This window comes from Chinchilla lanigera, unplaced genomic scaffold (assembly GCF_000276665.1).
Source record: "Chinchilla lanigera isolate Chin_1 unplaced genomic scaffold, ChiLan1.0 scaffold00088, whole genome shotgun sequence".
NCBI classification, from domain to species: Eukaryota; Metazoa; Chordata; class Mammalia; order Rodentia; family Chinchillidae; genus Chinchilla; species Chinchilla lanigera.
This window is the reverse complement of record NW_004955489.1, coordinates 9,114,259-9,140,430: the sequence shown is the minus strand read 5'-3', so window position 1 is coordinate 9,140,430 and position 26,172 is coordinate 9,114,259. Positions and strand designations below refer to the sequence as shown.

Below are 26,172 nucleotides of genomic sequence, written 5' to 3'. Positions count from 1 at the left end.
AAAAAAAAAAAGAAATGCTCACCCACCTCAACAGGCCCAGAGAACATGACTTCCAGCAAGGCTCGACCAAGGAGAAAGCGATGCGAGGGAGAAAGTGGGGCGAAGGGGAAAGAGACACAGAAAATGAACCGTGACAATAATCAGCATTCTCAGTTGATGCTGGATTGACACTCATGTCTGGAGAACTAAAATTGCACAGTGGTTCATGGGTCAGAGCAGTGTTTTATGGAGGTCATATGACAAATATGGTTTTATCTCAGATCGGTCTCACCGGATGCCTCCTGAATTCATCTTCCAGTTATTTTGCCATATTCAGAAGGTGTAGTTAGAGTAGATATATTCCAAACATAGCAAGTTTCGCATGTTGGTTCCCTGACCTGTGAATTGAGGGATATTGTGGTAGAAAGGCCAAGTGGAAGTCACTAGAACTGTCTTCCTATAATAATAATAAACCCAAACCAATACGTATACCGAGGGATTGCAGTGATTTGTGATATCATGAAGGATTTGAAACATGCAGGTTGGTGATCCTTATGCCAGGGACAGAAACCCATGAATCTGAGAGAATGACAGTGCCTACAATAATCGTAACAGATGATTACTCCAATTACAGATGTCATTTTCTTGTTTTATCAAATCAACACATTTCAATGCCCCTATTTCTCATGAGTTTGGTTTCATTTGGAAAGGGTAACAATGCACCACCACTTTTAACTTCAAGTTTATCCCACTTCTAACAGCTTACCTACCAAACTAATTGTTAGGGGCCTTGGTCACATTTCCCTTAAACCACTCATGGCACAGTTCCCCTGCATTGATGACATTATTCTGGTTGAGCAGCAAATAAGAACCAGTGCAGACACAGTGGCAGCACAAACGTGGGCAATCATTCCAACCCACAATCACAGCCATCCAAATGAGTGAAATTTTAGAGATCTGAAGAATGTCAAGGTAGTGCTTATGGGTGCTGATAGGTGAATAGCGAGTTCCTACATCTTACCTTTCTTACCACTAAAAAAGTGACCAAGCAATGAGTTGTCTATTAGATGCTGGTAATATTTACCTTGTTGTTGTATGCTACCATGATCTGACAAGTGGCCCAAATCCCACTAGCTTGGGGTGGAGCTGAGAAAAAGGTTTTCTTGTCCTGCACCTGTAGGCTCATGGTTACTTCCCTGTGACAAGTTAACTGTGAAACCAGCAAAACAAATGAAACAAGAGAGCATATCTGATGTTCAATTGTTGCTTCATAAAATACGGGCACAACCTGTGTTAGTTAGCTATTGCTGTATGAACAGTTACCCCCAACTTAACAGATTAAAGCAACAAAAATTTATAAACAAGTAGCTCTGTAGTCTCCTTTTTGACTTTTACAAACTGAAAGTCAAAGTATCAACCAGGCTAATGACTAATTAGAGATTCAGAGAGAAACATTTTTCAGGCTCATTCAGGTTATAAGCAGGTCTAGTTGCTTAAGGTTTTAGGACCAAAGAAGAGTATAAACTACGAAGATCCTGCCCATACTCCGTTAAGTGCACCAATCCATTTTTCACACTGTAATAACACAACATGGTCATGGTAGCAGGGATGCAGGTTATACATAGTACTGTGAGATTAACTTCCATGCCCCAAGATCAACCATAATACTAACACTACTAATACTTAATATTAACGCTACTAATATTTAATTTACCATCAGGAGAGACCGATGCTGAGCAAGCAATAATGCACTGTCTTTCAGAATGATCCGCAGACGTTCAGGTGGCAGGCAAAGTAATCAAGGAGAGGAAAGCTCTTTGCACGTACTTGAATAGAAATTTACTCAGGGTGTAGATGCTTCTTTTCAACTGAAGTATTTGGGAAAAAACCAGCATTTGTAACATTAAATATGTGTTCTTGACTATAATATTCGAAATGGCATCATTTCTAAACAGGGAATTTGCATCAAGGGCACACACTCTTGCAATTCAGTCCTGTTATTTTTCTTGTGACCTGAAGTGGCTAATCAGTGGAATAGTGGAATGAACTCATGAAGCCTCAGACATGATTATAATTTGGTGGCAAAACTGTTACTCTCTGGGGCTGGGGCAATATAATGTAGGAGGTGGCAATATTCTATTACAACCATCAAGTATATGGAGCTGTTTATCCTAAAGTCATATTAATGCTTTCAACAATTAAGGAAGTAATGTGAATAATCCTCTATGATAGCAAGCTGTAAAATTTTCCTTCCCATTCCAACAACTTCAGGCTTTGCTTAATACCTGTCTTGTTTGCAAATGCAGAAGTATTTTCAAATGGAATGTAAAAGTGATTCCATGGGGGAAAAAAAGTGATTCCATGGAAATGGAAAGCTACAAGCTGATTCCTTAGCGTAATTCTTCATTTCCATCACTTGGTAAGAAGGTAGGTTTTGGTCATTTGTGGAGTGACAGAACCTGACTGTCAGGAAATTAGGATGCTACTCCCAGGAAATTGGGATGCTACTAAACAGGGACAAAGGAGGAACGTGTGGAATGTCGAGAGCCCATCTTAGTATTACTCTGTCTTGTGATATGAATTAAAAGAAAATCACTGAAATCCAATTCAGGAAGAATATAATATAATGGACCAGAACTTCAGCAAATAGAGTTTGAGGCATCCTGCCAGGCCAAATACCAAGTCCTCCTAAGATCGCAGAGGAAAGGGAATAAAAATGGGTAGTAAAGAAGATAGTTATTAATAGCAGCCATGATTTGGGGACTTACTGCAGACAACAAAGCTGTAGTTCTTAACCTGCTGAGTTAATAACATTCTCTGCTTTAGATAAGAAACAAACAGCCACTTCAACAAAGTACTTTCACAAAAGGGAAGAACAGAGATGAAGGCAGACCAGAAAAAGAAAACTACAGGCCAACCTCCATAATGAACATAGATGCAAATATCTTCAAGAAGATCCTGGCAAACAGAATGCAGCAAATCATCAAGAAGTTTATACTGCATGACCAAGTAGGATTCATCCCAGAGATGCAGGGATGATTTGACGTACATAAATCAATAAATGTAATATATCATATCAATAAAACCAAAGCCAAAAATCACATGATAATCTCAATAGATGCAGAAAAAGCACTTGACAAAGTCCAACACCCATTCATGATAAAAACCTACAGAAAATCAGAATAGATGGTCTTTATCTCAATCTGATAAAAGTTATCTGTGACAAACCAACAGCCAACATCATACTAATGGACAAAACCTGAAAGCTTTTACTCCAAAATCAGGAACAAGATAAGGATGTCCACTGTCACCACTGTTATTCAGTATAGATTTGGAAACTTTAGCCAGAGCAATTAGACAAGAAAAAGAAATAAAAGGAATAATAATGGTTAAGGAAGAAGTTAAATTATCATTATTTGGGGGTTTTTTTGTTTGTTTGTTTGTTTGTTTGTTTGTTTGTTTGAGACAGACTCTCGCTATGCAGTTCAGGCTGGCCTTGAGCTCACTTTGTAGTCCAGGTTGGTCTCAAACTCATAATGGTCCTCCTGCCTCAGCCTCCCAAGTGCTGGGATTACAGGCGTGTGCCATCACACCCAGAAAATTATCATTATTTGAAGATGACATGATACTCTACATAGAAGACCCCAAAAACTCCACTAAAAGACTTGTACACTTATAACCAAATTCAGTAGCATAGCTGGATACAAAGTCAACACTCAACAATCAATTGAATTCCTGTACACAAACAACAAACTCACTGAGAGAGAAATTAGGGAAACCACACTTTTCATGATAGCATCAAAAAAATTAACTACTTAAGAATCAATCTAACAAAGGAAGTAAAAGATCTATACATTGAAAATTGTAATACTCTGAAAATGGAGATCAAAGAGGATATCAGAAAATAGAAAGATATTCCATGTTCATGGGTAGGAAGAAACAACATAGTGAAAATGGCCATACTCCCCAAATTGTTATACAGATTTAATGCAATCCCAATTGAAATATCATTACCATATCTCACAAACTAGAGAAAACATTCCTAAAATTCATTTGGAACAAGAAGAGACCTAGAAGAACAAAAACAACTCTCAGTAACAATGGCAAAGCAGGGGGCATCACAATCCGTGACTTGAAATTTTATTACATTGTGAAATGGGAAGAAATTTTTCAAAAGAAGAACTAGGGAAGGAGAAGGGGGAAAGGAAGGAAAAGAGAAGGAAAAAACCAATAAAAAAGGGATAAAATGGAAACAAAACTTTGTAAACAGGGAGGGAAAGAGTGGCTGAAAGGCAGAGAGGGGACTGGGAAGAAAAAAAGAACTAAAATATATCATGTACAGGTACAAATTCCCTATGACAAATAAGATCATTTTATATATATCTAAAATGTACCAATAAATTTAATTTTAATAAAGCAATTATATTACAAAGCTACTGTGATAAAAACAGCATGGTAATGGCAAAACAAAACAAAACAGAACAGACCCAAGGATCAGTGGAACATATTAGAAGATGCAGAAACAACTCCAAACACCCTCAGCCACCTTACCTTTGACAAAGGGGCCACACACGTTCATTGGAAGAAAGATAGCCTCTTTAATAAATGGTGCTGGAAAAACTGTCTTTCCACATTTCAAAGACTAAAAGTAGACCCCTCTCTATCAGCATGCACTAAACTAAAATTGAAATGCATCAGAGATCTAAATATTAAAACAGAAACACTAAATATGCTGGAATAGAGACTAGGCATAACTCAAAGATATAGACAAAGATTTCATGAACAAAACCCTGATCACATGGGAAATACAATAAAGAATCAACAACTTGGTTCTCATCCTACTAAAAAGCTTTTGTAAACCAAAAGAAAACACTAGTAGTGTGAAAAGACAATCTACAGAGTGGGAAAAATTTCAGCCAATTGTCCTTCAGACAAAGGACTCCTATATAGAACATATAAAGAACTGAAAAAATCAGACACCTCGAATTTAAAGATCCAATCCAAAAATGGGCACCTAAGATGAGTACACACTTCTCAGAAGAAGAAGTACAAGTGGCAAATAAATATACAAAAAAAGTTCAATATCACTGGTATTTAAAGAGATGCAAATTAAACCAAAACTGAGATTCCATCTCACTCCAGAAAGAATGGCTATTATCAAGAAATCAACCAATAACAAATGCTGACAGGGCTGCGGGGGGGAAAGGAACCCTTCTGCACTGTTGGTGGGGGTGTAAACTGGTGCAACCACTGTGGAAATCAGTGTGGAGATTCCTCAAAAAACTAAGACTAGAGGTTCCATTTGACCCAGCTATTCCCCTTCTGGGTATCTTCCCAGAAGAATTAAAAACATATCACAGTGATATATACACACCCAAGTTTATAGCTGCACAGTTTATAATAGCAAAATCTTGGAATCAACCCAAATCAACCAAAGCCCATCAACTGAAGAATGGGAAAAAAGATGTAGTTTTTTATACAATGGAGTACTACTCAGCCATAAAGAGGGATACATTTATGGGCAGCTGAGATGAATACACATTTCTCAGACAAGGAGATACAAATGGCAAATAAATATATGAGAAAATGTTCAACATCATTAGTCATTCGAGAAATGCAAATTAAAACAACACTAAGATTCCACCTTACCCCAGTAAGAATGGCTAGCATTAAGAAATCAACCAATAACAAATGCTGGCGAGGCTGTGGAGAAATAGGAACCCTTCTCCACTGCTGGTGGGAATGCAGACTGGTGAAACCACTGTGGAAATCAGTTTGGAGATTCCTCTGAAAACTAGGTTTAGAGGTCCCATTCAACCCAGCTATCCCCCTGCTGGGTATTTTCCCAGAAGATCTAAAAGCATCGTATCACAGTGATATATGTGCACCTATGTTCATAGCAGCACAATTTGTAATTGCTAAAATTTGGAAGCAACCCAAATGTCCATCCACCGAGAATTGGATAAGAAAATTGTGGTACTTTTATATAATGGAATATTACTCAGCTATAAAGAAAGATAAACTCGAGGCCTTTATATTTAAATGGTCACAACTAGAGACCATACTCATAAGTGAAATAAATCAAACATACATGTGCAAGCACCGCATTGTGTCACTAGTGTAAACTTGAAAGAGTTAATTTAAACTCGGAGGTATGATAGACACTGTGAAATGATAGGAAACCAATGAAGAGTAAAGGGCTTCTGGGATGTGAGAAAAGAGAAGGGAAAGAAGGAGAAATTTTGTATGTATGTATATACAGGATAGTTAACATGGTTGTTCTTCTGTCTTCTATTTCTATGCTGAAAGAAACTGTCAATGAGTCTTTGGTTGACCAGTATTGCATGTCTATATCTGTTTTCACGAGAAGCCACTTTGAAGATATCAATATGTAATACAACCACCATTGTTAATTCCCTACCACTTTGTTTGTAACTCTGTGTTGTCTGTATTGTGCTTGTGATATGTTGTAAAATGTTGTATGTCTGTTAATGTTTCCCTCCTTTTATCTTTAAAATAAAAAAAAAGAGGGATACATTTGAGATAATTCTAGTTCAATGGGTGTACCTTGAGACCATACTCTTAAGTGAAATAAATCAGACACACATGTGTAAATAACACATTGTTTCTTTGGTGGGAGAAACCAAAGGGTAAATAAGGACCAAAGTGCATACTAAATAGTGGAAAATAGGAAGAAATTGTTCAAAAGAAAGGGGAGTTGGGAGGGGGAAGGAGGACATAAAGAAAAAGGAAAACATGATAAAAGAAGGATAAAATGGAAACAAATTTTGTAAATAAGGAGGGGAGCATGGGTTGAAGGGAAGAGAGGGGATTAGGAAAAAAAGAGAAAGCAAGATACATCATATACAGGTACAGATTCCATGGGATGAATATGATCACTATGTATATCTAAATTGTACCAATAAACTTTAAAAAAAAGAGATTAAGGCAAGAGGGGGAAGAGAAAGAGAAGTTGATGAAAAGAATTAAGATGTTTTGTGTATATGTAAAAACTCCCCAGATGAACGTATTCACTGTGTATGTAAACATGTATTAAATAAATGAAAACGACCCCTTAGAACAATTCTTAGGGCAATGGCCCAACTTTTATTAACAGAAACATCACTTGTTCTTAACTTCTGGAAAACACTTCTTTAACTTGTGCACGAGACTTCAGCAACATCCTGCTACATTCTGGAGCACAGCGAACGGGTGCTCCTTTCTCACTGATCGTTGTGGTAGCAGGAATACATACTAACAGAAATCTTCCTCTTCAGTGAGACAGATGTCGACAACTATTTCCTCCAGCATCTTCTCCAGCCTCCTAATTAAGTCTCGTCTTTTAAACCTGACAACAAAGAGACATGGCATTCAGAAAAAGACACCCAAAGAACCAGTGACGGGGGAGGGAGCTGGGGAGAACGGAGAGGGTGTGCAGGACCACCTGGAAAGGGCTGTCTATAAAAGGGGAGCTCACCATCTACCTGGAAACAGAGAGTGTATCCACAAGGTAAGAGTTTGTCCAATAAACCCAGAGAGTTTGTGGTGGATCAACACCCAGCTCAGACTATGCTGAGTGGGCATGGAAGGATGAGCTTGTTTCAGACACCACCAATGCAAGTAAAAGCAGAGCCAGCCTCAACTGTGAGTGGGGGCCAGGGCCTGAGAACAGGAAGGTGTGATCTTTCCCCTTCCTCCATCCCTAGCAATGCACTAGCCCCATTATGAAAAAAAAAAATTGCAGTTCCAGTGTCCACCCACCTTGCTGCTTCCTTGATGGTAAACTCAACAAATGGTTTCCTGACTCCCAAAGGTCCTTCCACTCTTTCAAGCAATTTGAACAGTCATTCATAGAGATATTAACAAAGATACTTCAATATATCTCAAAAATAGAGGCAGCACAATTCTATCTTGCTGTATCAGTAACTTGTAGTAACCATGCTTTATGGGCTACAATATTATAGAATGCATGTAGTTTTCAAACACTTCAAGCAAGATTCCTGCATATGTGTACTCATGGAAGTCTTGTAAACAATAACCAAGTTTAAAAAAAAAAGAAATGGAGGGAAAACAGCTATTGGGAAACTGTAATGAAAGAAAAGAGGACCCAACTAAGGACCAGGATGGCAGAGTAAAGACTGGAAATGAAGTGCAGCCCCTCCGGGAACTGTAGTAGAGACACCTAGAAGACAACAACTTGGTAAAGAGAAGACAAGAGGTGGATCTCTGGGAATTGGGCGGCAGCTGACAGGAAGAATGAAAACTGCAGAAGTTGAAGAGATGGAGCACGCACAGAGAAAGGAATAAGGCAGTAGGGAAAGCTCGCTCCTGCTCCCTGTGAGGGCGGCCTGCCTCCACAGGTGCAGGGTAACCCCAGAGAGGAACAGCAGCTCCAGAAAGCATCAGTGGCCCCACAAAAAGCCCATAGCTATTATTATAACCTTCAAAAAGTGCATAGTATTTTTCTCTGAAACTTATCCCTTCTGCAAGGCAGACTGGAGTTGGGGATGAAGTCTTGTGCATCACCTGCCATATTTTAGAGCATTGCCAAATGGCCCAGTGTCTCGTGAGTTGAACCTCTTTCTGTCCTGCCAAAAAAATTGGCCAGGACAAGCTATAAACAGGTAAATACAACTTTTATATAAGGTAAAGGAAGAAAAGAGAAGAGATACATCCCACACACGCAGGACAGCCACTGCAGAAACAGGAAGACAACAGAACACAAGGATCATTGCGGCAGCAAAGTCAATGGTTGCCATCTGTTATATCCTCAGAGATCTGGTCTGTTGGGAGTTGCTCTTCCCATGCATCCTGCCTGTGACTGACACACCACAGACTGTGTGACATGTTGTTCAGCCTCTGTTTTCTGTTTCTGTAATTTATAGGTTACATCCTGCCTTCCAGCCAGCCTATAATGCCCTAATCTCCTGCCTCAAGGTGGTTTAATCAGGAGTCATCATTGGAAGGAACTCATTGTTTGGAATTAAGCTGCAAAACAATAGCTGGGCAGCTATATCCTAGGGTTTCTGATGTCACCTTGACAGTAACCGGATGGGAGATGGCTGTTACAGTTCAGTAAGTGCCCTGTCTTAGTCACTTTTCTCTCATTGCTGAGACAAAATACCCAATGCCCGAAGTTCAGAGAGGAAAGGTTTATTTAGCTCACAGTTTGTAAAGGTTTCAGTCCATATCAGCTGGCTCCAAGGCAGGGTGGCACATGGCACAGGAGCAATAGCTCATGGCAATGAAAGACAGGAAAAGCAACAAGAACAAAAAAGGGGGAAACAAGCCTCTTTCTGCCCCTTTTGTTTTATCCAGAATGCTGGGATTAGGGCAGTGCCAATCCAATCAGTGGACTGATCCAGCAATCACCTAACCTTAATCCCAACACTGGTAATGTCAGCATTGCACTACAAATCAGTTACACACTCTAGATTCAGTTGCCTCCAAAAAAGCCCCATCTAGCCAGGCATGGTGTTGCCTGTAATCCCAGCACTTGGGAGGCTGAGGCAGGAGGGCCATTGTGAGTTTGAGACCAGCCTGGACTACAAAGTGAGCTCAAGGCCAGCCTGAACTGCATAGTGAGACCCTGTCTCAAAAAGACAAAAAAGCCCCATCTAAAAATGCATGAAGCTTTGGAGGGACATCTAGACACAAACCATAACACTCCCCAAAGCCTCAAGTGCTTTTTAGCACAGGCTGGATCTAGGGTGCTTGATACTGGGATTAAGTGTGTGTGTGGTACTAAATTAGTGCACTGATTGGAATCAGCATTGTACTGAGTGTGGATAATGTAAACCACATTCTGTGTATGGGTTGCACCAATCAATAGATTTATAGCCTGGATGGAATACAAAGGGAGAAAGAGAAGGCAGGCTTGCTTCTATGGCCTGCTTCTTCAGTGCCTCCTGCTGGCCTTGCCACGGACTGTTTCTCCTCTGTGATCCCTCCCTACCATATGATATTTTGCCTTGGAGCTGATTGACTATGGACTGAAATCGCTACAAACTGATCTGAAATAAGCCTTTCCTTCTTTAACTTTAAGAGTTGGGTATTTTGTCTCAGCAGCAAGCAAAGTAACTAAGTCAATGGCCAAGGGAGACAGTGGCAGAGACAGCACAGTCTAGACATAGACACACTAAGAAGTTCAAGCTCAGGCCAGGAGGAGCGCAAGGGTTCTGGCCCCCATGGTGAGAAGCCAGCTTAGGCTTGTATAGATCCAGAAGGGGCTGAGTCTGAAAGTGCTGATATTAAGTCCAGCAGACTGGTTGACTCCCCCTCTATGCCCACACTGCCTACGTCAGCACAGAACTCAGTGGCCTATTTACTTGGCGCATCTACCTATGTGAGCAAGGATATGGCTTGGCTGGGACAGTTGTTAAAATCTGGGTTATAGGGACAAAAGGACCTGTGGAGCAGGGAGGAGGGAGAGACCAACAAATCCATAGACCACAAAGCCAGACCGACAAAGCAGTGACTTGGGTGCACAGAGGGACACAGAAAATGGAAAATGCTGGAGTGACTATATGCTCAGGGCAGATATAACTGACCAAACATGCCCAGTGGAAATGGCGAGGCAGGGTCCACATTCACACAGAAAAATGTGAGTGTGGATATAAAATAGGTCTTAGCAGTGACGCCCTATTGCTACCTCATATCTGCTGGATTCTAAGACTGAAGACACTGCAAAGAAACCATGCAGTCAAAAACACAGAGTAAGTTTTCTGAACTCTTTCTTTCTCTCTTTGTTTCTTTGGGGTTTGGCTGTCCATTTTCTTTTCTTCTGTTTTTTTCTTATGTTATAATTTTTCTTTTGCTTTTTTTCCTCTTGTTCATATTTGTTCTTTTCTATTACTTTTATCTAATTTTATTAATTTCCTTTTATACCTTAATAAGATCCTTTATCTCACTTTTTACTCTTTCTTCTCTTCATTTTCTTTATATTTTAAATTTTACTTCTCTCATTCTCCAGTTCCTCACCTCTACTATCTTTATTAGTATAACCATTAAGCTCTATTGATCTTTACATAATTAAACCTATGCTATTGCTATTGCATTGTTTTCTATTGTTAGTGCAGGTATAGTTGTTGTATTTAGTAGATATTTACTGTATGCCAATATTTGGTTTGTCTTAGTGTTTATACTGTAATTACAGATTTCTTTTCTATGGTTAAAGGTGGCATATTATTGGTTTTTATGGTCTTTCAATATCCACTTTGTCTTTAACTATTGCTGCTGATTTTGTTGCTGTTGACAGGGTGTTATACTTCTTGCTATTGTTTTTTCTCTATGCCAATATCTGAATTGTCTTTATATCATTAGCAATACTGTGTTCCATTCTAGTAGAGCTGGGTACTGAGACAAACGTACTGCACCCTCCCCGCTCAACTTAATGGAGGTTGTTTGACTTTGAATTGGAAGCAAAGACCTATAATTTGCCAGAATATATCACTGAAAAGCGGATATTAACTACAGGGACCGTCAGGCTAGGAGCAAAGTTTTCCACTGTGATCATCCACACACCTCAGCAGGAAAAAAACCCAGAAACTTGAGAAGACAAGGCAACAAAATACAACTTACAGTGCACACAGAGATGATCCATGGGTGATAAAGGGGAAGGAAATCAAAGGCCACATAGCTGAATTATTTGAAATGATAAAAGAGGAAATTAAGGAAAGTTCAATAATGTGCTGGACAAGTTCAACAGAGATATAACTAAACAGATAATGGATTTAATAAATTATTAGCAAGTTTACAGAAGACACTAAATAAGCTCTCACAGCTAAATGAAATTATACAAACCATGAATGACCAGTTTAACAAAGAATGAGAGTCCATGAAAAGGTACCAAAAAGAAATTCAGGAGATTAAAAATTCGATGGAAAGTATGGGCGGCTGAAGCCACCAGTATGAGAACAGTGTCAGAACTAGGAGATAGGGCTGGACATACATTAAAACTACTCAGATATACATGAGAAAAGCAAAAGAACAGGAAAAATGGATGCAACACCTGCTGCATGACACAAAACTAATCTAAATTTAATTGGAATTAGCAAAAGATCAAAAAACAACACAAACGGCATGAAAAACTTGTTTGCAAAAATGATACCAGAAAACTTTACTGAAGAAAGAACATAAAATACAGAAAAGTGAGGTGTGCAGAACCTAAAATAGGCATGATCAGAAAAGAACTTCTCCATAACACATTATAGTCAAAATCTCAGAAGTCCAACGCTAGGACAAAAATCCTAACATCTGTTAGAAAAAAACTCAACAAATCATTTATATAAGTAAACCCATTAGAATTACTGCAGAATTCTCAACACTAACTTTAAAGGCCAAGGAAGCTTGGAGTGAAGCATTTCCAGGCTTAAAACAACTTCCAACCCAGATCAATATATCCCGCAAAACTGCCGTTTGAAATTGCTGTAGAAATAAAGTCTTTCCGTAGCAAAAATCATCTTTTAAGAAATTCATAACCAACAATCCAGCACTCCAACAATTTCTCAAGGATATTCTCAAGGATTTCTCAAAAGTGAAAATGAAGCTGTCAATGCCAAAATGTGTAATAGAATGAATACACCAGGAAGGGGGAGCAGTGAACAAGAAGGGGTAAAAAGAGAATCAGCAACAGGAAAACACCAGGAAAATAGTCCTGCAAGGGCAGGAATAATTCAGTAACATTCAGTAATAACTCTCAATAGGACTGGTTTCAGTTCCACAATCAAAAAACAGTGACTGGCAGACTGAATCAAAAAACAAAACCGAATGGTATGCTGTATACAAAAATGTATTTAACTAAAAAAAATTCACAAAGACTCAAATGATGGAAAACAGTATTTCCTGCAATGAGAACATGAAAGCAAGAAGGAGGAGCTATCCTATTTTCAGACAAAGTGGACTTCATGCCAAAACTGTTTATTTGAGGCAAACTAAGTCACAATATATTAAAGGAACAATTACACAGGGAAAGATAACAATTATAAACATATATGCACCATACACTGGCACACCCAAATTCATACAATAAGGGCTACTCGACATTAAAGATCTGATAAACATAAGCACAATTCAAGTGGAAGACCTCAATGCCCCACTATCAAAAATAGATCAACTAGGAAAAATTCAACAAAAAATATCAGAGTTGAACTAAACCTTTGAACAAATGGATTTAATAGTTGTCTAGAGAGCATACCACTCAACAACACAATACACATTCTTCTCAGCAGCACATGGACCTTTCTCCAAATAGAATACACACTAGTCCATAAAGCACGCATAAGTAAATCCAAAGCAACTGAAATTATTCCATGCATATTATCAGATCATAGTGCACTGAAACTAGAAATCAATGGCAAAGGAAACCATAGAAATTATGAAAATCAAACAAAACACTCTTGACTAATTAACGGGTTACAAGGAATAGAAGAAGTCAAATTATCATTATTTCCAGAATATGTGATTCTCTACACAAAAGATCCAAACAGATTCCACCAAAAAAACTGCTAGAATTAATAAGCAAATTCAGTAAGGTACCAGGAATATAAAAATCACACAGTATTCAATAGAATAATTGGATACCAATTATGAACTCATAGAGAAAGAAATTAGGAAAACAATACCATTCATAATAACATCAAGAAAAATGAAATACTTAGGAACCAACCTAATGAGGGAAGTGAAAGACATCTACAATGAAAACTACAGTACTCTGAAAAAGAAGATCAAAGTAGTTATTAAAAGAGGAAAGGACATCCCTGTTCCTGGACAGGCAGAACCAGTAATATCAAAATGACCATATTCCCTGAACTAATAGATGAATTTCACGAGATCCCAATCAAAATACCAACAGTGTTCCTCACAGAATGAGAGAAAAAACATCCTAAACTTCTTATGGTAAAAGCAGATACCCAGAATAACTAAAACAATCCTGGGCAACAAGAGCAAAGAAGACATCACAGTCCTGGACTTTAAATTATATTGCAAAGGTGCAATAATTAAGAAAAACAGAATAGTATTGGTTCAAAAACAGGCTTGTGGATCAATGGAATAGAACAGAAAATGCAGAAACAACTCCAGGCACATTCAGCCTTCTGGTCTTAGAAAAATGGCCAAATACATAGGCTGGAGCAAAGATAACCTCTTTAGCAAATGATGATGAGAAAACTGATTATCCACATGCAGAGGTTTGAATCTAGACACATGTATTAAACTAAAATCAAAATGGATCAAAGATTTAAATGTTAAAACAGAAACATTCAATCTAGTGGAACATAAATTAGGTAAAGCTCTTGTAGATTATAGGCAGAGGCAAGGACTTTCTGAACAGAACTTCAGTGTCACAAGAAATAGTACCAGGAAGCAACAAATGGGATCACATCAAATGGAAAAGTTTCCGCATAGCAAAGGAAACAAGCAACAGATTGAAGAGACAACTTACAGAAAGGGAAAAAAATTTGCCAATTAATCCTTGGACAGTAGACTAACATCTAGAATATGTTAAGAATTTAAAAATATAGACTCTAAAATGAAACACCCACTCAAAAAATGAGCAACTAAAATAGACATGTCTCAGTGCAAAGATACAAAGTACAAATATCTAACAAATGCATGAAAAAATGTTCAACATTGCAGACCATTAGACAAATGCAAATTAAAGCAACACTGAAATTCCATCTTACTCCAGAAAGAATGGCTATCATCAAGAAATCAAACAATAACAAATGCTGGTGAGGCTGCAGGGGAAAAAGGAAACCACCTACATTGCTGGTGGGAATGTAAAATAGTACAACCACTATGACATTGGTATGGAGATTACTAAAAAACTAAAAATAGAAATTCCATTTGAGTCAACTATTCTGCTTCCAGGTATCTTCCCAGAAGAGATGAGTCACATTCCAGTGATACATGTGCACCTATGTTTATAGCAACACAATTCATAACAACTAAATTTTGGAAGCAGCCTGTATGTCGATCAACAGATGAATGGATAAAAAAGTATTTATGCACAATGGAGTAGTACTCTGCCATAAAGAAAGATAAACTTGAGGCATTCATAGGAACATGCATGCACATTCAGACCAAAATTTTAAGTGAACTATATCAGACCACAAGCTTAAATATTGCATAATTTCTCCTATATGAGAAGCACAAAATATAACGAGGAAAATAAAACATAGGTAATAGGAAAGAGGGAGATCGATCTTTGCAAAAGGGAAGAAAACCAAGAGATAGAAGGAAGGAGAGAGGGGAAGGAAAAGAAAAATCAAGCTGTGGTATGTCCATGTACCAACTCCCCATGAGGAATGTAATCATTACGTACTACAAACATGTAATCAAAAAAATAAAAATTGAAAAAAACTTAAAAATCTGACATACTGTTGAGCCACAGAGCTGTGAGGTAACATATAATAACAGCATGTGATTTTCAGCTGCTATGTGTGGGGTGATTATTTTCAACATCATTTTATTTTATTTTATTTATTTTAAAGGGACAAAAAACAATAAAAATGATACAGAACTTCAAAACTACGCAAGGTCCTGAGTTCGACTCCTGGTACCAAAAAAAAAAAAAAAACAAACAAGATGATAGGAAATTAACAATGGTTATTATACTGCATATTGTTATCTTCAAAGTAGTTGCTCAGATTACCAGGTACAGGCACGCAAAATTGACCAAACAAGTTTGGGGCAACTTGCTACACAAAATTAAAAACCAAATACCTAATACATTCTCTGTGCACTGAGCTCACCAGGTGGATATCAGCAGAAGCAGCTGAAGAAGGAAGCAATAGCTCAGGCCTCGTTTGCAGGGAGCTCTTCACAGTCTGCAGGTACTGCCTGCCTCCTTTCTCTCTCTCTCTCCCTCTCAATCTCTCTCTCCCTCCCTCTCTCTCTGTTTCTCTCTCTGTCTCGCTCTCTTCCTTTCAAATTCATTCTACACATACAAAGTTGGTTTAGCAAACAGAAAAAGCATCAGTGTAATACAATATTATAGTAATACAGTTTTAAAATGATGTTTTCATTTCAATAGTCACAGAAAGGAAGCATTTGACAAAATTCAACATCCATTCCCACTAAAAATCAATTTTCAGCAAACCAAAAATAGAAGGGGACTGTCTCAACCTGAAAAAGTAAAGGTACCAAAACTCAGAGCTAATATCATACTTGATGGTAAAGACTGAATGCTTTCTCCCCAAGACCAGAAATAAGACAAAGACGTCCACGTTCACGGCTTGTATTCTGCATTGCATTGGAGGTTCGAGCTTGTACAACAACAAAAGAAGGGGGAAAAGCACACATGATACTGCGTGGTGGACCCCCACAGATAGATGCCAGGTGCTTGGGTATGGTGAGCAAAGAACTGAAAGTGTACACCCCGTGGTAAAAGAAAAAGCAATTATGTTTATTGAAGATAACAGGAAGTTGTGCTCAGGGCAGGCACGGATAGAAGAGTGGCGTTGGGGTGACAGGGAAATAAAGAGCATAGCACATAGATAAATCAGGCTTTCAGATTTTAAAAGATGTGTGCCTCAGCCCGGGTGTTTCTCATTGGGTCTTTGGATATGATTGACAGAAATGATTGACAGAGTGCTGAGTCACCTCATGGCTATGCCACATGCATGGATGTCCCAGAATCCAGTCTTATTAAATTACATACATCAGATTCAGTCCATGTGTCTCAATCTTCAACAAGGTTTGAGTGGGGAAAAGGTTACTGAAAGTCAGGTCAAGAGACTTAACACACATGTGCTCTGGCCTGGAGCCTGAGCGATTTCCTGGGTCTTTCTTGCCTCTCTTGGACAGTGGGAGGGGGAGTGGCCTGGGATGTTGCCCAAATTCAGGCAGGTGAAGGAGCGTGCTCTCCCAGCCCCAACTGTGTGACCCGTACTACTCAGATTGCAAGAGAAGAAGTAAAACTCCTTACAGCAGGCAACATGGTCATCTGTGCAGAAAATCCTGCAATAAAGCTAGCAGAACTAACAAATCAGTATAGCGAAGTGTTAGTGGAATTCCTATATACTAGCATTGAACAGTTAGAATTGAAAATTTGAAAAGAAATCCGTTTATAATAATGTATAAAACCAGGCATGGTGGCGCACGCCTGTAATCCCAGCACTTGGGAGGCTGAGTGAGGAGGATCGTTGCAAGTTCAAGACCATCCTGGGGTACAAAGTGAGCTCAAGGTCAGCCTGAACTGCATAGTGAGACCCTGTCACAAAAAAAAAAAAGTATAAAATTTGAAATACTGTACCCAGGAATAAATTTATTTTTTAATTTTTTAAAATTTTCTGCCAGCATCAGATTTATTTATTTATTTTCAACTGTTGATCAAGTAAATTATCATAAACACAGATTAACAGCCAGACTAACAAATCATAAAATATATTATAAAAATTAAAGTCAGCTAATAGACATCATATTAGGACAAAATGAGATCATGCTGCCCACCAGGTAGCTCATATGTCAGACTCGTTCAGCCTTGACTGACTAAACCAGAGATAACCTGACCCTGATCCATCTGACTGCACCCAGCTGCATAGCCTGTACTTTCTAGCCCTGATATATGTCCTGTTTTACTAACTTGCTTCAAGGACTTTCTGCCCAGCAATGAGAGATGACTGATACTACCCAATAGAAATTCACCACGCTTTCAAGCTCCTATATTTCCTGCTTGCAAACCTGTAAAAACTAAGCCCAAAGTCAGCTCTGAATTGATGCTTTGGAGTGATCGCCTATCAACCCACTGACATAATAAAGTTGGTTGCCTTCCCACTCCTTGGTACAGAACATTTTCCATTCGGTTTGATACTGGTTCCACAACAATATAAGACATAAAACTATTATACTAAGTCAAGGTACACTTTTAGATACATTGGCCAGACTGGATTGCAATAACTTTTTTCTCTCTTATTTTTTCCTATTGTTTGCCTTTTATTTTGCACTTTATTTATATATTAGATTTTTCATATAAAATAAACCATGCAATATTTAAGATTGTGTATCTGATTTGCTTTACTTAACGTTAGGGTTTCAAGTTACACCCATTTTCCTAAAGTATAGTCTGATTCTTTGGATTTCTACCCGACTTAACAATTACCATACAAGGAAAGGCATATCAAGGCAAAGCAATCTTGAGCAACAAAAGCAAAACAGGGAGCAGTACAAGGCCGAATATCAAGTTATACTACAGAACTACAGTGATTAAAAACACTATGATACTAGGAGAAAAACAAAGACACAGACCAATGGAATAGGAAAAAAACCCCAAGAAACAGTCCCTTACACATTAGTCATATGATCTTTCTCCAAGGGGCTAAAAACAAACAAAGGAGAGAAAGATAACCTCTTTAACAAATGAGGGAAAACTGGTCCTCCATCTATAGAAGAATGAATCTAAATCCACACCTCTCAGTCTGTACTAAAATCAAATCCAAAAAGAAGTTGACAATTTTTTAAGTATGTGAGATCTTGACTTGGTTCTCAACTTTAGGTTTTAAAAGTTTTTGGGGAAAACTGTGTTCTCATCCAGAAAGTCGGAGGGAGAATTCACTTTGAAATTCCTTGAGATTGTTTTCAGAATCCAGTTCCTTGCCTTATGGGAATAGGATCCTTAATTTCTTGCTGGCTGTGACAGATGGCTCACTCTCAACTCACAGATGCCTTTACCAGGTTTTTTCATGTGCCCCCTGTCCACTTTCAAGCCAACAAGAGTGCATCAAATTCTCTTGTGTTCCTATCTTGTCCTTTTGAGCTGCCAGGTGGAGATGGCATACTTTTAAATGTCTCAGGTCTGCAGGTCAGGCCTTCTAAGAGAATCTCCTAGGTGAAGATCAAGTGACCAGTAGCCTTAGTTGCATCTTCGAAATTGCTTTTGTGCTGTAACATAATTAAGGAGTGAAGTTCATGTGCACCATGTTTTCTTTCTGCCAAACATAAATGGAAATAGTAATGTGGCAGGAATAACATTCATGGTTACTTCTTCATTGAACTTACTTTTGAATTCAAGATAACTTGAATCTGACCATGCACATACCACTTCCATCTGAGAATAGAGTGCTTCTGTGCATATCCAGTGCTATGACTTTGGCTGGTCAGAAAGTATCCAGACTCAGACAGGTAGCTCTGCTGTCATTTTAACTTGGTGCCCATAGTCAAGCTCTGAGCGTTAGCGAAAGCTCAGTAACAAGCAAATTGTTTCTCACAAGGACCAGGACAATTGTGGCTCCAGGCTGTTAGTATGAATTTGGAGCCTAGGTCTGGTAAGTATTGAGAAATCTGATTATGTCTATTTCCACCTGTACTCCCACCTTAGTAAAGGGCTACAGGCATTTCTTGAGTAAGAATTGGAGTATAAACTATTTTCAGTATAGAAAGTCCTTCTTCCACCAGGCCTTTCCTCTCCATTCATGAAGTTTTCAGTCTGTAGACTAGTCAAGACTAGGATTTGCTTGACTTAGTTACAGGGTCAAGGAGAAATATGTATGGAAAGCCGAAGATTCTGTAAAGTATCACCTCATATTCTCATGTCCAGTAATTAAGGTCATTGGAAACTACTACAACATAATGCATTTATGACTGCTAATGGCCATCAATTGCAGGAATGAAGATTTGGGTCAACCCACCAGGAAATGGATCAGCAGGATACAGTCATGTTGCTGAAGACAAAGGGAACATAGAGCAGGTAGTGGGAAAAGTGGCCACAAGACCATATGCAAAAACAAGGGCTGGCCAGGCGTGGTGGAGCACGCCTGCAATCCCAGCACTCAGGAGGCTGAGGCAGGAGGATCATTGTGAGTTCGAGACCAGCCTGGGCTACAAAGTGAGCTCAAGGCCAGCCTGAACTGCATAGTGAGACCCTGTCTCAAAAAGACCAAAAAAACAAAACAAGGGCTGTAATAATTATGAGTATTGTTTCCTTATTTAATGTGAGTTAATTTACATATGTAAATCAAATATGTTTGATTTGACTAACTCTTGTTCTATTATCTTCTAACAAAAGATGCATTAATTGCATTTTTTTTTTGTCTTTTTGAGACAGGGTTTCGCTATACAGTTCAGGTTGGCCTTGAACTCACTTCGTAGCCCAGGCTGGCCCCAAACTCTCAGTGATTCTCCTGCCTCCGCCTCCCTAGTGCTGGGATTACAGGAATGTGCCACCGTGATCGGCTCGTTAATTGTATTTTCAGTATCTAAGATACAGGATAGTAAAAACAGAGTAGAATTACATAAGCGAAGCACGAACAAGACAACAAAAATATAGAACTTTAGTGTCCTCTTTTGCAGAATGGTTAGTGTTTCCTCAGTTGTAGGTAGGAGACTTGTATCATATTAGGCAGAATTATGACTTTGTTATTGTCTCTAAAAATTAAAAGTGGTGTTTTCTTAGTCTCTGTTGCATTATTTTCTGCTCTTATATTTATAATTTCCTCCTTCACACAAGATTTGGGTTTGATTTGTTCTTCTTTTTCTGGAAGTTGGAGGTTCAACATTAGGTCGTTTATTTGAGCTCATTCTGTTTTCCTGAAGTGTGAGTTCATCACTATAAATTTCCCTTGTAGGACTGCTTTCATTGCATAAGATTTGGTATGTTGTATTGGCACTCTTGTTTAATTGTATATATTGATTAATTTCATCTTTAATTTCCTCTGTGACCCACTGGTTGTTCAGAAGGATGTGTTTAATTTCCTTTGTGTTTGTTTTTTCTTCTTCTTTTTAAAATAAAATTAAAAAAAAAAACCAGACACAGATAAAGAAATAGAGGCAATACGATGTTTACACATGCAGGTCTGATTTATTTCACTTACAAGTATGGTCTCTAGTTGCATCCATTTACTTATAAAAGCCTCGAGTTTATCTTTCTTTATAGCTGAGTAACACTCCACTGAATAAAAATACCACATCTTTTTTTATCCATTCCTCAGTTGATGGGCATTTAGACTGTTTCCAAATTTTAGCTATTACAAGTTGTGCTGCTATAAACATAGGTGCACATATATTGCTGTGGTATGAAGTTTTCAATTCTTCTGGGAAAATATCTCTGGGGTTCTTTTTAAAAGGGCACTAATGCCATTCATAAGGTTCCACCCTCATGACCTAATCACCTCCCAAAGACCCCATCCTAAATATCATCACAATAGGGGCTAGAATTTCAACAAATGGATTTGGGGAAGGCACACATTTAGTCCACTGTATATTCTTTAATTCAGTAGGATGTCTCTGTTAGTAGACATAGCTCTTCCATTCCTGCCTGAGGAGGTTATTTCCCCTTTACCTGGAGAACCAGTAAGGGTCTCACCTTAGGTAGTTATCTTTCTGGGCACTGCTGATCCTCTTCTGGAGCTACCACCATGATGTCTCCTTGCTTATTAACCTGTATATAAACTCAAGTTCCCACAGGCCAAAAAGATGACTTCCAAAATGCAACCCAGGAGGAGTTGTGATATTCATCCACAGAACTGTATGATTTTACACACACATACACACACACACACACACACACACACACACACACAGTAGCCTGGGGTAAAATGTGTCAAAATGATTCGTAAAGTGAGGGTACAAAAGTGGAAGCAGTAGCATTTTGCATCTGCCTGCGAATGTTTGTGTGCAAATTTTTGTGTGGACATATGCTTCTCTTTCTCTTAAGTATGTAACTAGAAGTGAAATTGCTGGGACATGTGGTTAGTTTATGTTTAACTTTTTGATGAAATGCCAGGCTATTTTCTAAAGATGCTTCAGCAGCGTTTGAGGATTTCAGTTTCTTCACACCCTCCGAAACACTTGTTTAAACCTTTGTTAACCCCAGGGGTGTGAAGTGGTATCTCATTGCTCTGATTTCTGTTTCTATTTCCCAGTGGCTGGTGTTAAAGGATCTATTCGTGTGCTTAAGGCTGTAGAAATGAGGTCGCCACTTCCTTCTGGGTGTCAGCTAGAGGCTGCTCTCAGTGTCTAAAGTTCTCACATTGTTTTTCAAAGGAGAACCCTACATCCTCAGAACGGTAAACCCATGCTGAAGCCTCCATAACCGCTGACTATCTCTGACTTGCTCTTCTGCTCTTGGGTAGAGAAAACTGATTGTAAAGGACTCCCTTGTGTGTGAGGGACATCTCAGGGATAACTGAAATAGGGATCCTGTGCCATCTGCAATAGCCCATCTCAGGTGGATGCTGCTGAGGCCGGGCTGTCCTAGGCTGGGGTGGGGGAGAGACAGAGGAGGCAGGGCCACCAAAGCACAAGTAACAAAGCCAAGAGGGCTTCGGCAAGGTCTGTCCTGGAGTCCTGTTTATGAATGGAAAAACAGGCTTCTAGCCCACACTGCTGGTGGAGTTGAGCAATCAGGCCAGGATGTACCCCCCGTTATACAGGGAGCTGACAATCCTTTGGAGCAGCACCCCAGGGGTGAGCTATCAAGGGCAGCCTGCAGAGCCAGCTCTCAGTCATCCAGGCCTAGGTGACAGCCGTGTGGCTTTCTGTCCTTTCAGAATTCTGCTGTACCCCGAGGAGTTTCTGGGCATAGGCATTGCCCCAGAGATCCACAGAAGAACACAGATTGGCACATAGGCGCCCCAGTACATACTGAAAACCCCTGCTCTTTTGGCCAATAGGGAGGCCAAGTTGCCCCAGTTAAACAGTGTTAGTGTTGTAACCTCTGTTGGAAAGGGTTAAAACACTTTGGAGTAAGCTGGGCTATAGGAGCCCGTCTGGACCTTGTCGTGGTAAAGAGAAATTTTGTTGGAAAAGTTATTGGAATTCTCGCAAGTAAACTTTAATCTACCACTTCCAGTGCAACCCATGGCAAGAATAGAGACAAAGACATATTTGCAGGTGTGGCGAGCCAGGAGGGTTCTAAGTCCAGTCAGAACAAAGGCTAACAGGAACAAAGGCCTCGACCCAGGATGGCAGTTACATTCAGAAACATGGGCTTCTACTCACCAAGACCAGTTTCACTACAGACACTGATGAATGCTCAGTCTGCCAGAAGCAAAGACAAATACTGAGCATCCCAGCGTGGAACCCATCCCCGGAGAGATAAGCCAGCTGCCTGGTAGCAAGTGATTACATCCAACCACTTCTATTACAGCAGAGGCATAACTTTGTTTCTATGCATCCAGACACTTAATCTCGATATGGATTTGTCTTTCCACCTGCAGCACTTTGAGAAAAATCAGTATTTGTAGATTTGAAAAATCTTCAGTAAGCATCATGGCATTCTGAACAGCATCACTTCTGAACAAGAAATTCACCTCATAGAAAACGAATGTGACAATGGAGCAATGTCCATGGCATTCACTGGGCTTCTTGTTTCCCTGCGTCTTGAACTGAAATGACCTTTGGAAGACTCAGTTATATTTTTAGCTAGGTGGCAATAACTTGAAGGTCTGGGGCAACAGCCTCTAGGTGATGATAATGCTCTAAGTACTTATTTACACAGATGTAGAGGGCTGTTTCTTCTGTAGCCTGGGTTCACCATGCTCGTGATCAAGGTGTAGAAATGGGAGTGCCTTCCCTCACCATTATCTCCAGTGATACAAGAGGAAAAACCTTGCCCCCTTCCCACAATTTTACACTCTTCCGGTTTAGATTGCAGTTTCAAAGAGAGAGAAATGCTTTCACCAGGGAAAACAATAATGATGCACTTGAATGCGAAGTCCTAATTCCAGTTGACCACTTTGGATCCTCTATTCTTCTCAATCAACAGGCAAAGAAGGGCTTTGGTGCATTGGCTGTAGTGACTGAACATGATTCTCAAAGACAAACTGGCCGGGCATGGTGGCACATGCCTGTAATCCCAGCAGTCAGGAGGCTGAGGCAGGAAGATCGTTGTGTGTTTGAGACCAGCCTGGTCTATAAAGTGAGCTCAGGCTGCAGTTCCAGCTTGAACTGCATAGTGAGACCCTGTCTCAAAAAGACAATAAATAAATAAATAAATGAATGACAAATTGAGTTCCTACTACCAAACTGTGGAGAACTATGTCCAATATGTTCAGAGACTTTCTCCCTCCATTGGCAAATGACCCCAGGGTCTTCACACTGAGCTACATTTCCAGCCCTTTTTAAAAACTTTTTTTTAAAATTTTGATACTGGGTCTCACTAAGCCACTAATTTGCCCAGGCTTGTCTTGAACTTGTAATGCTCCTACCTCAGCTTCCTAGGATGCTGGGATCACAGGTATGTACTACTACTCCCACTTGAATGTTTCTTAGTTTTCCCATGTGTTGTGATTCAAGTCAATGGATAATTATCAGAACCCAGTTGAAGCAGGATGCTCACTGGCCAGGTAACTTAGCAAAAAGTTCTTTGAGTCATTCGTTCAAAGAATTGTGGGCAGCTGAAGTGCTGGCTGAGGACACGCATAGTGAAAGAAATCAGTGGTAAATATCAGCTATGACATTGTGACCTGCTGCAGAAACCAGGACTGTAACAGTATTTATCTTGATGAGTTAATAACATTCTGTTCCTCAAGGGGGAACACAAGCAAGGAAAGAAAGCATATTTTAAAAAGCAATTCTTCTTTTTTTCTTTTTCCTGTGGCACCAGGAATTGAACTCAGGACCCTGCACTTGCCAGGCAGGTGCTTATACTACTGAGCTATATTCCTGGCCCCTAAAAGATGATTCTTAAAACAAAAAGCCCATCTCTTACAGACAGAAAATTATAACATTAAAAAGTTCTGCTTTGTCTTATTCTCTAGAAGACAATTCCCTTAACTGTCACATTCTAGGAAACCACCAACATTCAACTCCATTCTATAGTGTTGGAGACCACTACAAAGTGGCTCCGAGCAGGATTTAATATTAACCAATTGGCTTTCCGTGTTTACTTGTGAGTTGTCTGAAGGCTGCAACTGAGGACGTCTGGCTCCAACCCCAATTCACTTAAAGGAGACTGTAGCTGCAGGCATCTCACTCCTGCTGTGAAGGTCTTCCTGGAGATGACATAGTTCTCCTAAATTAACATAATGTACTACTTGGAAAAGTCCTGCCCAGATTCCCGGCTTTCTTGAGTATCCTCCTCCTTTGTTTGTAAATCAAATAAATACGGGCCACCCAGAGAAGTCTTTGGCTAAACTCAGAGAATACTGAAACTGTAAGGGAGTTAGACCCTCCTGGAGTCCTGAAATCATTTCTATTGCCTCATTTATTTAAGCCTTGGCTGTCCACTGGCTTGGGAGACTGTGAGCCTGATAAGCCTACAATAACTAAGGGTTATTTTAACCCAGTTTTTGATACTATAGAAAACCTGTTCTTGTTTCTCAAGGGTGGTTGCGGTAACACAATTAAGTGGCTTTCATGTAATTAACTTTGTTGTGAAGATTATGGTAAGTTTTTGTAATATTGTACCTTGTCAAGGTCTTAAATAAAGACTCTGGTTTTAATCTCAAAGTAGATATTTCATTAAGCAAAAGACACCTAAAACACCTATATTGTTCAATGCATGGTAAGGGATACAAAGGAGGTTAGAATGTATATTGGATTATAAAATGAGTTCTCATAGAAAGTTGTGGTATATAAAATCAAGACAGAAAAATGAGTTGACTTTCTATACACTAACAATGAGCATTCCAAAGAAAATTAAGAAAACAAGTCTATATAATAGCATCAAAAAGAATAAACCTAACACAGGGTATGGTGGTGCATGCCTGTAATGCCAGCACTCAGGAGACTGAGGAAGAAGGATCACCATGAGCTCGAGGCCAGCCTGGACTGCATAGTGAGTTCAAGGCCAGCCTGCACTACAAAGTGAGACCTTGTCTCAAAAAACATCAAAAAGAAAACAAAACAAAACACAATAAACCTAACCGAGGAGATGAAGACTTATGTACTAAAAACTAGAAAATATTGCTGAAAAAATTTTAAAAGACACTAATAAGTAAAAAGACAGCCAATGTTCATTCACTGGAAGATTTAATATTGTTACTATATAATATTCCCCCAAAAGATTTACAGATTTAATGTAATTCCTGTCAAAGTCCCAATGGCTTTCTTTTGTAGAAATAAAAAAAATTCTAAAATTCATACAAAATCTCAAGGGCTCCCATCTAAAGAAGAACTAAGTTAGAGGATTACAACTTCCTGATTTCAAAATATAGTACAAAGCTACAGTCATTAAAGCAGAGTAATGTCTACACTTTACTAGGTTTTATTTATATATTTTTATTTGTATAATTTTTTAATTTTTATTTATTATTA

At 39.1% G+C, this 26,172-nt stretch overlaps 1 protein-coding gene and 1 pseudogene across 1 annotated transcript in view; one reads left to right on the top strand and one right to left on the bottom strand.

Annotated features, from left to right (window-relative positions):
- LOC102023917 overlaps positions 1–26,172 on the top strand; it is a 41,204-nt pseudogene that overhangs the window by 11,507 nt on the left and 3,525 nt on the right.
- Mmgt1 (membrane magnesium transporter 1) overlaps positions 7,057–26,172 on the bottom strand; it is a 46,881-nt gene continuing 27,765 nt past the window's right edge. The window contains exon 5 of the mRNA XM_005404605.2: positions 7,057–7,327. The gene's annotated coding sequence lies outside the window, so the exon portion shown is untranslated. The remainder of the gene's footprint in view (positions 7,328–26,172) is intronic.